Source organism: Bufo bufo, chromosome 9 (assembly GCF_905171765.1).
Source record: "Bufo bufo chromosome 9, aBufBuf1.1, whole genome shotgun sequence".
In the NCBI taxonomy this organism is placed as follows: Eukaryota; Metazoa; Chordata; class Amphibia; order Anura; family Bufonidae; genus Bufo; species Bufo bufo.
The window spans coordinates 128,279,681-128,295,192 of NC_053397.1; positions in this window are offsets into that span (position 1 = coordinate 128,279,681).

Consider the following 15,512-nt stretch of genomic DNA (forward strand, 5'->3'; position numbering starts at 1 on the left):
ACCCCGATCCGAAACAACATCGGAGGGGACCCCGTGAAGCTTCACGATTTCACTGACGAATACCTGAGCCAGAGTCTTAGCATTAGGTAGTGCGGGTAACGCAATGAAGTGTACCATTTTGCTAAACCTGTCCACTACTACCAAAATAACTGTTTTACCCGCAGACAAAGGTAAGTCAGTAATAAAATCCATTGACAGATGTGTCCACGGTCTATTGGGAATGACGAGTGGTAATAGAGACCCTGCAGGACGTGTATGTGAAACTTTTGCACGCGCACAGGTAGAACAAGAAGACACAAAATCCAATACATCCTGACGCAACCTTGGCCACCAAAAACGACGAGACAATAGTTCCAAGGTTGCTTTACTACCCGGGTGCCCAGCAAGTGCCGAATTATGATGTTCCTTTAATAATTCGAAACGTAAGTTCAACGGTACAAACAATTTCTCTGAGGGGCAAGAGACCGGGGCGTCCCCCTGGGCCTCTAACACCTTCCCCTCCAAAACAGAGTGTACCGCAGAAACAACCACCCCTCTTTGAAGAATGGGTACCGGATCACTCACATTACCCCCTCCAGGGAAACAACGAGATAGTGCATCAGCCTTGGTGTTCTTTGCCCCAGGACGATAGGTAATCACAAAGTTAAACCTGGTAAAAAATAGCGACCACCTAGCCTGTCTAGGGGTGAGACGCTTAGCTGATTCGAGGTACAGAAGATTTTTGTGGTCCGTAATCACAGTGACGGGGTGGACTGCCCCCTCTAAGAAATGACGCCACTCCTCAAACGCAAGTTTAATAGCTAATAGTTCCCTATTGCCAATATCGTAGTTCTTTTCTGCTGCAGATAGTTTTTTAGAAAAGAAAGCACAAGGACGCCATTTGCCAGGAGACGGACCCTGAGACAGCACCGCCCCCACTCCCACCTCTGACGCATCGACTTCAACAATAAAAGGCTGAGAGACATCAGGTTGGACCAGTACAGGTGCTGAGGTAAACCTCTCTTTTAGAGAGGAAAAAGCAACTTTAGCGGCGTCAGACCATTTAGAAAAATCAGTCCCCTTCCTAGTCATGTCAGTAAGCGGTTTTACAATAAGTGAATAATTTTTAATGAATTTCCTATAGAAATTCGCGAAGCCCAAGAACCGTTGTAGTGCTTTGAGGTTCTCAGGAAGATCCCAATCTAAAATTGCCTGGACCTTCCTAGGATCCATACGGAAACCTGAGGCAGATAAAAAATAACCCAGGAATTGTATCTCCTGAACGGCGAAGACACATTTTTCAATTTTAGCATATAATTTATTCGTCCGTAGGACCTGCAGTACTTGTCTGACATGCACCTCATGTGTTTTCGGATCAGACGAATAAATTAAAATATCATCTAGGTATATTACCACAAACCTGCCGATTAGATGACTAAAAATGTCATTAACGAAATGTTGAAAGACGGCAGGAGCATTGGTCAGACCGAAAGGCATAACTAGATTTTCATAATGCCCCTCAGGGGTGTTAAACGCTGTCTTCCACTCATCCCCCTCCTTAATACGAATCAGATTGTAGGCACCCCTAAGATCAAGTTTGGAGAACCACCTAGCACCCGCAATCTGATTAAACAGGTCAGGAATGAGAGGAAGAGGGTATGGGTCTCGGATGGTTATCTGATTTAATTCGCGAAAATCTAAGCAAGGACGCAGGCCCCCATCTTTCTTTTTAACGAAGAAAAACCCTGCAGCCACGGGTGAAGAAGAGGGTCTGATGTGTCCCTTAGCCAAGCTCTCAGAGATATAATCTTTCATGGCTTGTCTCTCTGGACCCGAAAGATTATATAACCTGGTCTTGGGTAATTTTGCGCCGGGAATAAGGTTAACCGGGCAATCATAAGGACGATGAGGTGGTAACTTCTGACAACCCTTTTCAGAAAAAACATCCTCAAAGTCCGAAATAAATGTAGGTAGGGTAGTTATGGAGGCGACTAAGCAATTGCTATTTAAGCAATTTTCTCTGCACTGCTCACTCCACTCCAATATCTCCCTGGCCTGCCAATCCACCACTGGATTGTGCGCTACCAACCAGGGAAGACCCAGCACTACCGGAGTGGGAAGCCCCTCCAGAACATAACCTGAAAGCATCTCGTTATGGTGGTCCCCTACCCGAAGGTGTAAATTATGAACAATGTGCGTGAGGTTTCTCTGAGACAGGGGAGCAGAATCAATAGCGAATATGGGAATGGGTCTCTGTAAAGTACAGAGAGACAAACCCAAAGTGCGGGCAAAATGGGCATCTATCAAATTTACCCCTGCTCCACTGTCTAGAAAGAAAGAAATAGTCTCCGTCTTATCACCAAAAATAATAACCGCTGGCAACACAAATTGCGATGTACGTATGGAGGAAACGTATACCCCCCGGCTGACATCCTCCACACAGCCTGGGGTTAGTAGTTTTTCCGACGGTCTTTTGTTTCTGAGGAAAGAAGGACAGACATTAATGAAATGACCCCTCTCCCCACAAAAAAAACAAACCCCACGCCTACGGCGAGCCTCAGGAGGACGGACCTGACGAGTAGTTCCTCCTAGCTGCATAGGCTCGTCTAAGTCCGTACAGACTAACTGCTGCTTGGGAGGGGTTACCAATTGCTCCGGTTTTTTCAACCTGACCCTAAGGCGTCTATCTATTCGGATAGAAAGGGACATAACCGCATCAAGGGAAAAGGGGGTCTCATATAATGCAAGCGCATCCTTAACCCTTTCGGATAACCCAGAGCAGAACTGACTCCTGAGAGCCGGGTCGTTCCTTTGGGTATCCGTAGCCCACCTACGGAATTCAGAGCAATACTCCTCTACCGGCCGCTCTCCTTGTAAGAGTCTCCGTAATCTTGATTCAGCCAGGGCGACTCGGTCAGGGTCATCATATATGAGACCCAAGGCCCCGAAAAACTCATCCACTGACCGAAGAGCCTGGGAATCAGTAGGTAAAGAGAACGCCCAGGACTGCGGATCCCCCTGCAGCAGGGAAATAACAACCCCCACCCGCTGATCTTCATTACCAGAGGAGTAAGGGCGCAGTTTAAAATATAACTTACAGGCCTCACGGAATGTCAAAAACTTGTCCCTTCCCCCAGAAAATCTGTCAGGGAGAGGGACCTTGGGTTCCGCAACAACCTGGTTACCAGTAGCAACCGCTGGGCTTGCAGTCAGTTGTAATTGCTGCTGTTGCTGGAGGACCGACGCCTTCAATCCTACCACCTCCAAAGACAGGCCATGAAATTGTTTGGACAGAGCAGCAATTTGATCCATACTGGATTCTAAGTAGGTAAAAAAAAAATTTTTTTTTTTTTTACCTACACAAAATAAAGGCCAGAGATAATGTAATGACCGACGCCACGCACAGGGAGGAAAACAGGGAAAGCCCTGCCCAAGGGAGAGGGAAAGGTGGTGACCCCTAACTCACCTTGCGGCTGGCACCTGACTGCCCTGACGTCCCTAGACGGGTTCCTCACCCGTGCGGCGATCGCGTGCCTAAACCCTGGCTTTCCCTAATATGAGCCCTGGATAGTGAACAGGCCGGTGGGATCGCTAGTCCACACCACTATCACTAAGAGGGAAACACCAGGGAGAGGACAGACAAAACATACAAACACATACACCCAGGTGGGCGACCACAATAAACCAAAAAGGTCCAACAGGGATCTGGAGGGTAGCGTACTGGACCAACTACCAGCGAACGCAGCAACACAGCTCCAGAAGGTCAGAATAGATGTCCAGGCAGGAAGCTCTATCTCTGGCAACCAGAGAAGTGTGAGAGAGAAATATAAGGAGGTCTGGGAGTGCTGGACAAGGAACAGCTGAGGAGAAGGAGCTACGGATCCCTGAGTGAGCCAAAAGGGTTTGCTAAGCAAACCCAGAAAGCTACCATAAGGAAAACAGCCCTATCTTAAATAGAGCGTGCAGCCAACCGCTGCGACTTCCTGACCCCGGGTATAACGGAGTCAGGCGTGGTCCTCGACACCCTCGTGACACCTATTAGGTATCCGTGACAACCTAGTCTATAAAAATATCACATGATATAACCTGTCAGAAGAATGTTAAAAATATTTAAAAAAAATGGTACTAAAACAGGTATTTTTTGTTAACCGGCCTCACGAAAAGTTAAATATAGAGCAAAAAAAAACATATTTACCCTGAACTATTGCCAACAATACTGCCACCCTATCCCGTAGTTTGTAAAATGGGTCTATTTTTGAAATGTTGTACTCTGGGGGTGCATCAGGGGGGCTTCAAATGGGACATGGTGTAAAAAAAAAAAAGTCCAGGAAAAAGTGCCTTCAAAAAATCATATGAAATTAATTTCATTCTGCGCCCTGCCGTGTGTCCGTACAGCTGTTTACAACCGCATATGGTGTGTTTCTGTTAACTACAGAATCAGGGCCATAAACACTGAGGTTGGTTTGACTGTTAACCATTGCTTTGTATCTGGAAATAAATTAATAAAATGATAAATATGACAAACGAGTGAAATTTAAAGATTGTATCTCAATTTTCCATTAATTCTTGGGGGACACCAAAAGGGTTATCAATATTTTTATAATCATTTTCAAATACCTTGAGGGGTGTAGTTTATAAAATGGGCTCATTTTTGCATGGTTTGTATTATGTAAGCCTCACAAAGTGACTTCAGAACTGAATTGGTATCAAAAAATTTCTTTGGTGAAAATGTATGAAAAATTTAAATATTTGCTTCTAAACTTCTAAGCCTTGTACCAACGCTAAAAAATTATATATCATTCACAAAATAATCCAAAAATTAAGTAGTCATGTTGGGTATGTAAAGTAATAACAAAATATTAGAGGCATTAATATGTATTATAGAAGTTGAGAAATTGAAAGTTATAAAATTTGTAGTTTTTATTGAATTTGGTGTTATTTTATAAAATATAAATCATTATTTAGAATTAATTTTAAAACTGTCATGAAGTACAATATGTGACTGAAAAAACTAAATCACAATGGCCTGGATCAATTGCTTTTTTAATGTACAACTATCCAGATTGAATAAGTTTTAATCGCGTTCGAATGGAACATTAGAGCTATTAGTCTGATTTACTATTGTCTGACTCAATAGAATTAAGTTTCATTCGTAAGCAAATATAACTTAGAGCAAGTTAACAATATGAAATAAGTATCATTCGTACGCGAATTAAACTTAGAGCAAGGTAACAATATGAAATAAGTATCATTCGTACGCGAATATAACTTAGAGCAAGGTACCTATATGAAATTTGCCTGCCTATACAGTCTGCTATGTGTGGTTTGTTTTCGCGAAAATACGTCATTAAAAAAAATCGTCAGCGTGCGTCTGTGCGTCCCTGGGATTGCAAGGAGAGTGGGGAGAGGTCGATTTAAGTGACGAAAATGGCAAGAAGCAATTTCGATGCTGAAGAGCTTGAATATTTGATCACTGTAAGTAATTCTAACTGGAAAAAGTATGTCACTGTGCTGTTGTCCAAGTCCAAAGGTGCGGTTAGTGTTCAGAGTCACTCTTAAAGGGCCGGTCCCAGTTAAAGTCACTGTGCTGTTGTCCAAGTCCAAGGTGCGGTCAGTGTTCAAAGTCACTCTTAAAGGGCCGGTCCCAGTTAAAGTCACTGTGCTGTTGTCCAAGTCCAAGGTGCGGTCAGTGTTCAAAGTCACTCTTAAAGGGCCGGTCCCAGTTAAAGTCACTGTGCTGTTGTCCAAGTCCAAGGTGCGTTCAGTGTTCAAAGTCTCTGTTAAAGGGGCGGTCCCAGTTCAAGTCAATGTGCTGTTGTCCAAGTCCAAGGTGCGGTCAGTGTTCAAAGTCACTCTTAAAGGGCCGGTCCCAGTTAAAGTCACTGTGCTGTTGTCCAAGTCCAAGGTGCGTTCAGTGTTCAAAGTCTCTGTTAAAGGGGCGGTCCCAGTTCAAGTCAATGTGCTGTTGTCCAAGTCCAAGGTGCGGTCAGTGTTCAAAGTCACTCTTAAAGGGCTGGTCCCAGTTAAAGTCACTGTGCTGTTGTCCAAGTCCAAGGTGCGTTCAGTGTTCAAAGTCTCTGTTAAAGGGGCGGTCCCAGTTCAAGTCAATGTGCTGTTGTCCAAGTCCAAGGTGCGGTCAGTGTTCAAAGTCTCTCTTAAAGGGCCGGTCCCAGTTAAAGTCACTGTGCTGTTGTCCAAGTCCAAGGTGCGTTCAGTGTTCAAAGTCTCTGTTAAAGGGGCGGTCCCAGTTCAAGTCAATGTGCTGTTGTCCAAGTCCAAGGTGCGGTCAGTGTTCAAAGTCACTCTTAAAGGGCCGGTCCCAGTTAAAGTCACTGTGCTGTTGTCCAAGTCCAAGGTGCGTTCAGTGTTCAAAGTCTCTGTTAAAGGGGCGGTCACAGTTCAAGTCAATGTGCTGTTGTCCAAGTCCAAGGTGCGGTCAGTGTTCAAAGTCACTCTTAAAGGGCCGGTCCCAGTTCAGGTCAATGTGCTGTTGTACAAGTCCAAGGTGCGTTCAGTGTTCAAAGTCACTCTTAAAGGGGAGGACACTGTTATAGCCACTGTTAAAGGAGAGGTCTTTGTCAAAGTCACTATTAAAAGGTGCAGACTCTGTCAAGGTCACTGTTACATGGGAGGCCATTGTTGAAAGTCACTGTTAAAGAGGCGTCCACTGTGGAATTTAATTCTTATATTTGCTTTTACTATAAATGTTTGTATTATTACATTACTTTCATATAGTTCTATAGAGAACTATATAAAAATCTACTATTTTAAGAATTTCATATAAAATTTAAATTTTTATTGGTTTTGATGACTATAATTACTAATAATTGTATTTTAGTACTTTTGGATTACATCCTTTAATTTTTATCTGGTAGACTCTATTGAAAAAATGTTATGACGACATAACTAGCCGCGAAGAAAAGCAGGCCATTTTAAGGAGAATGGCCAGCGCATTAAGTTTCAAGAATGGAAATAGGCATTCTAAACCGGCATATCTGAAGAAATGGTCTGACTTAAAAAGACACAATATGAAACTAGTGAAAGAGGTCAGAGATAAAAATTGTCCAGGTACGATGCTTACATTAATTTTATAACTAACACCTATTTTTATTTATGTGTTGAGTTATGCAAATAAGTATTTCTATCCCTTTACAACAGTTTACTTACTTCAGTAGTGTTGAAACGATGGAACAGGTGCTAGAGGCGGCACTCAGAGCACTCTCTTTGGGCCGCATACCCTTAAAAATGTCTAATGTGTACTAATCGGCTTTAGACATTACATACCATACAGCTTCGCAGGCCCACTATTAAAAGCACAGTCAGCATATTGAATGTAGGCAGCTGTTACAGCAAAATGATAATTGTGTGGAAGACAGACTATACTGGTATTCTGGTACAATGGTAAAGTCGGTAATTTGCAATAAATAATTTAGTTGGTTTGCTCTTCTGCCTAAAAGTTCTCCAGAACGGATTTAGTAAATGTTTGGACACGTAGCTGATTAAACAGTTAAAATATATACATTCACTCACAGTGAGAAATAGATATATGATGTAAACCCCGATCCAATGTCAAAACAGTTGACTTTGTACACCTCTTTTCAATAACCCTGCAACTGTACCTTGCGAACCAATACCCCCTTCTACCTCATCCTAGATATAAACGTACTCAACTGTAAAACATATGAAATACTTCATTCATAGTTCCATCTAACACCAAATCATGTGAAATCAAACATAGGGGTAATGATTATGCCATCCAGATCCCACCATAGATTAATTTTGTGTACCGTTAAGGCTACTTTCACACCTGCGTTTGGTGCGGATCCGTCTGGTATCTGCACAGACGGATCCGCACCTAAAAGGGTCCATTCACACGTCCGTTGTTTCTTTACTGATCTGTTCCGTTTTTTGCTGAACAGATCTGGACCAGATCTGGACCCATTCATTTTCAATGGGTCCTGAAAAAAATCGGACAGCTCAATGTCTTATTTTTTTTCAGGACCCATTGAAAATGAATGGGTCCAGATCTGGTCCAGATCTGTTCAGCAAAAAACGGAACAGATCAGGAAAGAAACAACTGACGTGTGAATGGACCCTAATGCAAACGCTTGGATCCGTTCAGAACGGATCCGTTTGCATTACCATGAACAAAAAAAAAAAAAAAAAATTTTTTTATTTTTTTATTTTTTTTTGTCCATGATAATGCAAACGGATCCGTTCAGACTTTACATTGAAAGTCAATGGGGGACGGATCCGTTTGAAAATTGAGCCATACTGTGTCAACTTCAAACGGATCCTTCCCCATTGACTTACATTGTAAGTCTGGACGGATCCGTTCGCCTCCGCACGGCCAGGCGGACACCCGAACGCTGCAAGCAGCGTTCAGGTGTCCGTCTGCTGAGCGGAGCGGAGGACAAACGCTGCCAGACTGATGCATTCTGAGCGGATCCGCCTCCACTCAGAATGCATTAGGACTGGACGGATCCGTTTGGGGCCGCTTGTGAGAGCCTTCAAACGGAACTCACAAGCGGAGCCCCGAACGCTAGTGTGAAAGTAGCCTAAGTTTTGTTTTTTCTTTGCTTGTTTATGTTGGTATTTTGAATAATTTGGTCATTACAGGAGTGCCTCTTCCAAAATTAAGACCGAAACGCCCTAATAAGAAGAAGGTGGTGGAAGAGGAGATGATGGAGGATGAGGAGGATGAGCAGGAAGAGGAGCAGGCAGGACCATCAGGGCATCAGGCCCATAGCCCACCTGAGGCAGAGGAAGTGACGGTACAGGAGGATGAGGAGGATGAAGAAGACGAGCTGGTGACCACCCCCCGCCAGGAGGGTAAATATATTCTGTTGATGTTTTAATTTAAAAAATGTCTCCACACACATAGAGGTGTCAGTTTAGTCTTTAATTACCACAGGCTGATTTTATTCAATCAAAAAATTATAAACAAGTTCAAGTTCAACCTCAAAATTTTATTCAGACTTCAGATATTGCATAACCTAAAGTACCACACTCTGCGTTCATTCCAAGAAGTGTAGCTAAAATATTTGTATTTCACCACTCTTCAGGGTCTGTCAGAGACCATGCTCATTTATCTGCAGGTTATTTTTTCACATCTTTTGTCCACACTTGAAAAAAAAAATATATTTATTCCAAACTTTATTAAAAAGGCTTGATGGAGTACGGGAGTGACCTGTGCCACTATATCTGTCTGTGCACTCAGTCCAAAAACCCAGACACAAATTAAATCCACGTAAAACATTTTTTTTACAGCTAGCTGATGTTACTGGTGTACTGATTTCAGTAAAGTATCTCAATGAGGCATACAATTAAATTAAGATGTAACTAGCATCCAATATATAAGAATTTAGTTAAACTAAAAAATTTAAGTGCACAAAACAATATAAATAATTATCTACAGAATGGGGTAAAAACTATGAAACTGTGAACAAAGAACGTACAACACACAACAGTAATATAAAACATGAACAGTATAAAATAATTAATATACAAAAAAAAACAATAACTAAAATACTAAGTCCATAACCATAAAGTCAAAAGAACTATTATTAATCCTAAATAAATGAATATATAATGGATTAACATAGTAACATAGTACAGAAGGCCTAAAAAATAGATCTCTCCATCCAGTTCGGCCTGTTATCCTGCAAGTTGATCCAGACAAAGGGAAAAAAATAACTGTGACTTATAAGCCAATTTTCCTCACTTTAGGGGAAGAAAAAATTCCTTCCCGACTCCAATCAGGCAATCCAAATAACTCCCTGGATCAACGACCCCTCTCTAGTAGCTATAACCTGTAATATTATTACACTCCAGAAATACATCCAGGCCCCTCTTGAATTCCTTTATTGTACTCACCATCACCATCCCCTCAGACAGAGAGTTCTATAGTCTCACTGCTCTTACCATAAATAATCCTCTTCTATGTTTGTGTACAAACCTTCATTCCTCCTGACGCACAGGATGTCCCCTCGTCACAGTCACAGTCACAGTCCTGTGGATAAATAGATGATGGGAGAGATCTCTGTACTGACCCCTGATATATTTATACATATTAGTTAGATCTCCCATCAGTCGTCTTTTTTCTGAAGTGAATAACCCTAATGCTGATAATCTTTCAGGGTACTGTAGTTGCCCCATTCCAGTTATTACTTTAGTTGCCCTCCTCTGAACCCTCTCCAGCTCTGCTATGTCTGCCTTGTTCACAGGAGCCCAGAACTGTACCCAGCACTCCATGTGTGGTCTGAAAAAAAGATTTGTAAAGTGGTAGGACTATGTTCTTATCAAGGGCATCTATGCCCCTTCTCATGCAACCCATTATCTTATTGGCCTTGGCATCAGCTGCCTGACACTGGTTTTTGCAGCTTAGTTTACTGATTATTAAAATTCATAGGTCCTTTTCCATGTCAGTGTTACCGAGTGTTTTACCATTTAGTATGTACGGGTGACTTGCATTATTCATTCATATGTGCATAACTTTACATTTGTGAGTGTTAAACCTCATCTGCCACTTATCTGCCCAAGCCTCCAATCTATCCAGATCCCTCTGTAGCAGTATATTATACTCTGTAGTATATATATATATACACACAGTATACTGTCCTCTTCATTGTTAGTTCGTTTACACAGTTTATTTTCATCTGCAAAAACTGATATTTTACTATGCAAGCCTTCTACAAGATCATTAATAAATATATTGAAGAGAATAGGGCCCAATACTGACCCCTGAGGTAACCCACTATTGACAGTGACCCAATCTGAGTGTGTACCGTTAATAACCACCCTCTCTTTTCTATCACTGAGCCAGTTACTTACCTACATAAAGACATTTTCTCCCAGTCCGAGCATTCTCATTTTATATACTAACCTTTTATGTTGTACAGTGTCAAATGCTTTGGAGAAGTCCAGATAAACGACATTCAGTGATTCGCCGCTGTCAAGTCTAGAACTTACACAAACGGAAAATGCAAATGTGATCGCACACTACATCCAGCACTCTGCCCTCCATGCTGGATGAGACATTGGTTTATATTTTGGCCAAAGCATAGTAAGCCACTCACCGCGTCAAGGTCGTCTCAATTGAGTGGTCCCTAACTTTTGTTCCCACCTGTTCATGGGCCATGACAGCCACATAAAATCCAGGGAATGCAGGTCAGCATGCAAGCCAAGTACACTTTGCTTGTAACCCCGTCCGGTGCCATTACAGCTTTCATCGGATCCAGGGATGCAAGTACCAACATGCATGCTGAACCCACCATATACTTCTCCTGGAGCCAGATGGCTAATGGTAGGTTCTATATAAGCAGACTCAGTTTTATACTGACTTTAAAACCAGCCTCCAGGACAGATTAACTGGTCAGGTGTGCTTGACTCAAAGGAGATCGCCACGCCTCCAATATATGCTACAAAGAAAAAGGAGAAGTATATGGTGGATTTTATGTGGCTGTCATGGCCCATGAACAGGTGGGAACAAAAGTTAGGGACCACTCAATTGAGACGACCTTGACGCGGTGAGTGGCTTACTATGCTTTGGCCAAAATATAAACCAATGTCTCATCCAGCATGGAGGGCAGAGTGCTGGATGTAGTGTGCGATCACATTTGCATTTTCCGTTTGTGTATGTATTTCGCCATAGTGATGTGCACCTGCAGGCAGGTTGTGCGGACTCAACCCCCTATATTTTTTTCTTTGTAGCAAGTCTAGAACTTACCTCCTCATAGAAACTGATTAAATTAGTTTGGCATGACCGATCCCTCACGAAGCCATGCTGATATGGTGTTATTTGCTTATTTTATTTGAGATGCTATAAGATCTCTGAAAAAATTCAAACAGTTTAACCACAAGGGGATGTTAAACTTACCGGCCTATAGTTTCCAGGCTCTGTTTTTTAACCGTTTTTGAATATTGGGACCACATTTGCCATGAGCCAATCCTGTGGGACATTCACTGTCAGAATACAGTCCACAAATATCATAAATAAGGGTCTGGCTATGACATTACTCAATTCACTTAGGATACGGGTGTGTGTGCCACCTGGTCCTGGTAATTTGTCTATTTTAATATTTTTAAGTCGAAGATGTAACTGGCTCAGACAGCACTTTATCTGCTTTATACACCAAACAATGATTGTATTTTAAAGTACATTTAAAAATTATATTTCCTTTACTTTTACAGCCATAAAAATTTTTATTAAAGAAATGAAAATTGTGCAGCGGGAGCAGTGCGAACGCATGAGAAAGTTGAGGGCACTGCACATGAGAAGAATGAGGGAGCAGAAGCTTCAACACTCCCATGAGTTGGCACAAGCAGAGGAGGTCAACCAAAAGGCCATGGATGGGCTGCTAAAAAAGCTTAAAAAAAATTGAAAAATTGCCTTAATTATTTTTTTTCATAATTTTTTTTGGGCCTTCCTTCAGTTATTGATGTTAATATTTTTCTTTATTTAAAAATTGATTTATAAAAGTTTATTATTCTATAAAATTTGTTGTGTTTTTTTTTATTGTAACCAATGGGGTTACAGTACGGACAATTTAGTCAGGGCCAATGTAATAATTCATTATCAGTACATAAAGCAGACGCCGTTACATTGAAACTGGGTAATAGACATGGCGCCGCTTATGCTCGCACCACTTATTCACTATGACTATTTTATTGTGCCGGTGGTCATGTGTGTGCCACAATTCAAACCAGAATACTGCGAACTGTGGCGCTCTTAGCAGCACGCATGACGGTACCAGGTCCAATCATAGACCTTGTACAACAGGCACACATGTAATGCAAAACTTTCAAAATAGAAGTATTAGTACTGCAAGTATTAGTACTTAATGTGATCATGTCATGAAAATTTCAAAAAAATTAGGCCTATAAATGGAAAATATTTGATTTTAGGTTACCGTTATAATATTACATTGTATTTAAATTGCATGTGTGTGGGGTATGAGTAATAGGGTATTGGCCAATGGCCATCTGAGGAGAGGTGTACCTGTCTAGTGAATTGACGGTACAGTATGGGGGGTATACAGCTGGTTCGCCTCTACGTGGTGCACCCTGGGTTATGGTAAATGAACTAGCGAATACTGAAATACTGGAGATCAAACATTACTTCTCATAAACTGTGTGTGAGTGAGGAGGTGGGGGGGAGTTGATTGAGGGGGGTTTAAGGTGGTGGAGGGTTTAAGGGGGGAGGGGGGTTTGGTGTGGGTTTTATAGCGTGGGATATACAGAGTGTAGCACGTAAATAGATGTGCTATATGCATATGAGAGATATTTGTCTGGTATCCATACATACATGTTACAGACATTGTAGTGTGATGTAACCTCTTTAATTTGTGACTAGAGTTGAGCGAACACCTGGATGTTTGGGTTCGAGAAGTTCGGGCGAACTTCACGGAAATGTTCGGGTTCGGGATCCGAACACGACCCTAACTTCGTCCCAAACCCAAACCCCATTAAAGTGAATGTGGACCAGAACTTTTGGGCACTAAAAAGGCTGTAAAACAGCCCAGAAAAGAGCTAGAGGGCTGCAAAAGGCAGCAACATGTAGGTAAATCCCCTGCAAACAAATGTGGATAGGGAAATGAATTAAAATTAAAATAAAAAAAATAAAAATTAACCAATATCAATTGGACAGAGGTCCCATAGCAGAGAATCTGGCTTCACGTCAGCAGAGAATCAGTCTCTTCATGCCATAGCAAAGAATCTGGCTTCATGTCAGCAGAGAATCCGTCTTCATATCATAGCAGAGAATCTGGCTTCATGTCAGCAGAGAATCAGTCTTCATGTCATAGCAGAGAATCAGGCTTCATGTCAGCAGAGAATCAGTCTCTTCATGCCATAGCAAAGAATCTGGCTTCATGTCAGCAGAGAATCAGGCTTCACGTCACCCACCACTGGAACAGGCCACTGTCACATATTTAGGCCCAGGCACCCAGGCAGAGGAGAGAGGTCCCATAACAGAGATTCAGGCTTCATGTCAGCAGAGAATCAGACTTCATGTCATAGCAGAGAATCAGGCTTCATGTCACCCACCACCGGAACAGGCCACTGTCAGATATTTTTAGGCCCCGGCACCCAGACAGAGGAGAGAGGACCCATAACAGAGATTCAGGATTCATGTCAGCAGAGAATCCGTCTTCATGTCATAGCAGATAATCTGGCTTCATGTCAGCAGAGAATCAGTCTTCATGTCATAGCAGAGAATCAGGCTTCACGTCACCCACCACTGGAACAGGCCACTGTCACATATTTAGGCCCCGGCACTCAGACAGAGGAGAGGTTCATTCAACTTTGGGTTGCCCCGCAATATAATGGTAAAATGAAAATAAAAATAGGATTGAATGAGGAAGTGCCCTGGAGTACAATAATATATTGTTAAGGGGAGGTAGTTAATGTCTAATCTGCACAAGGGATAACAGGTCCTGTGGGATCCATGCCTGGTTCATTTTTATGAACGTCAGCTTGTCCACTTTGGCTGTAGACAGGCGGCTGCGTTTGTCTGTAATGACGCACCCTGCCGTGCTGAATACACGTTCAGACAAAACGCTGGCCGCCGGGCAGGCCAGCACCTCCAAGGCATAAAAGGCTAGCTCTGGCCACTTGGACAATTTGGAGAGCCAGAAGTTGAATGGGGCCGAACCATCAGTCAGTACGTGGAGGGGTGTGCACAGGTACTTTTCCACCATGTTAGTGAAATGTTGCCTTCTGCTAACACGTTCCGTTTTAGGTGGTGGTGCAGTTAGCTGTGGCGTGGTGATAAAACTTTTCCACATCTCTGCCATGCTAACCCTGCCCTCAAAGGAGCTGGCCGTGACACAGCTGCGTTGGCGACCTCTTGCTCCTCCTCTGCCTTCGCCTTGGGCTTCCACTGGTTCCCCTGTGACATTTGGGAATGCTCTCAGTAGCGCGTCTACCAACGTGCGCTTGTACTCGCGCATCTTCCTATCACGCTCCAGTGCAGAAAGTAAGGTGGGCACATTGTCTTTGTACCGTGGATCCAGCAGGGTGGCAACCCAGTAGTCCGCACACGTTAAAATGTTGGCAACTCTGCTGTCGTTGCGCAGGCACTGCAGCATGTAGTCGCTCATGTGTGCCAGGCTGCCCAGAGGTAAGGACAAGCTGTCCTCTGTGTGAGGCGTATCGTCATCGTCCTGCATTTCCCCCCAGCCACGCACCAGTGATGGGCCCGAGCTGCGTTGGGTTCCACCCCGCTGTGAACATGCTTCATCCTCATCCTCATCCTCGTCCTCCTCGTCCTCCAGTAGTGGGCCCTGTCTGGCCACATTTGTACCTGGCCTCTGCTGTTGCAAAAAACCTCCCTCTGAGTCACTTCGAAGAGACTGGCCTGAAAGTGCTAAAAATTACTCCTCTTCCTCCTCCTCCTCCTGGGCCACCTACTCTTCCATCATCGCCCTAAGTGTTTTCTCAAGGAGGCATAGAAGTGGTATTGTAACGCTGATAACGGCATCATCACCACTGGCCATGTTGGTGGAGTACTCGAAACAGCGCAACAGGGCACA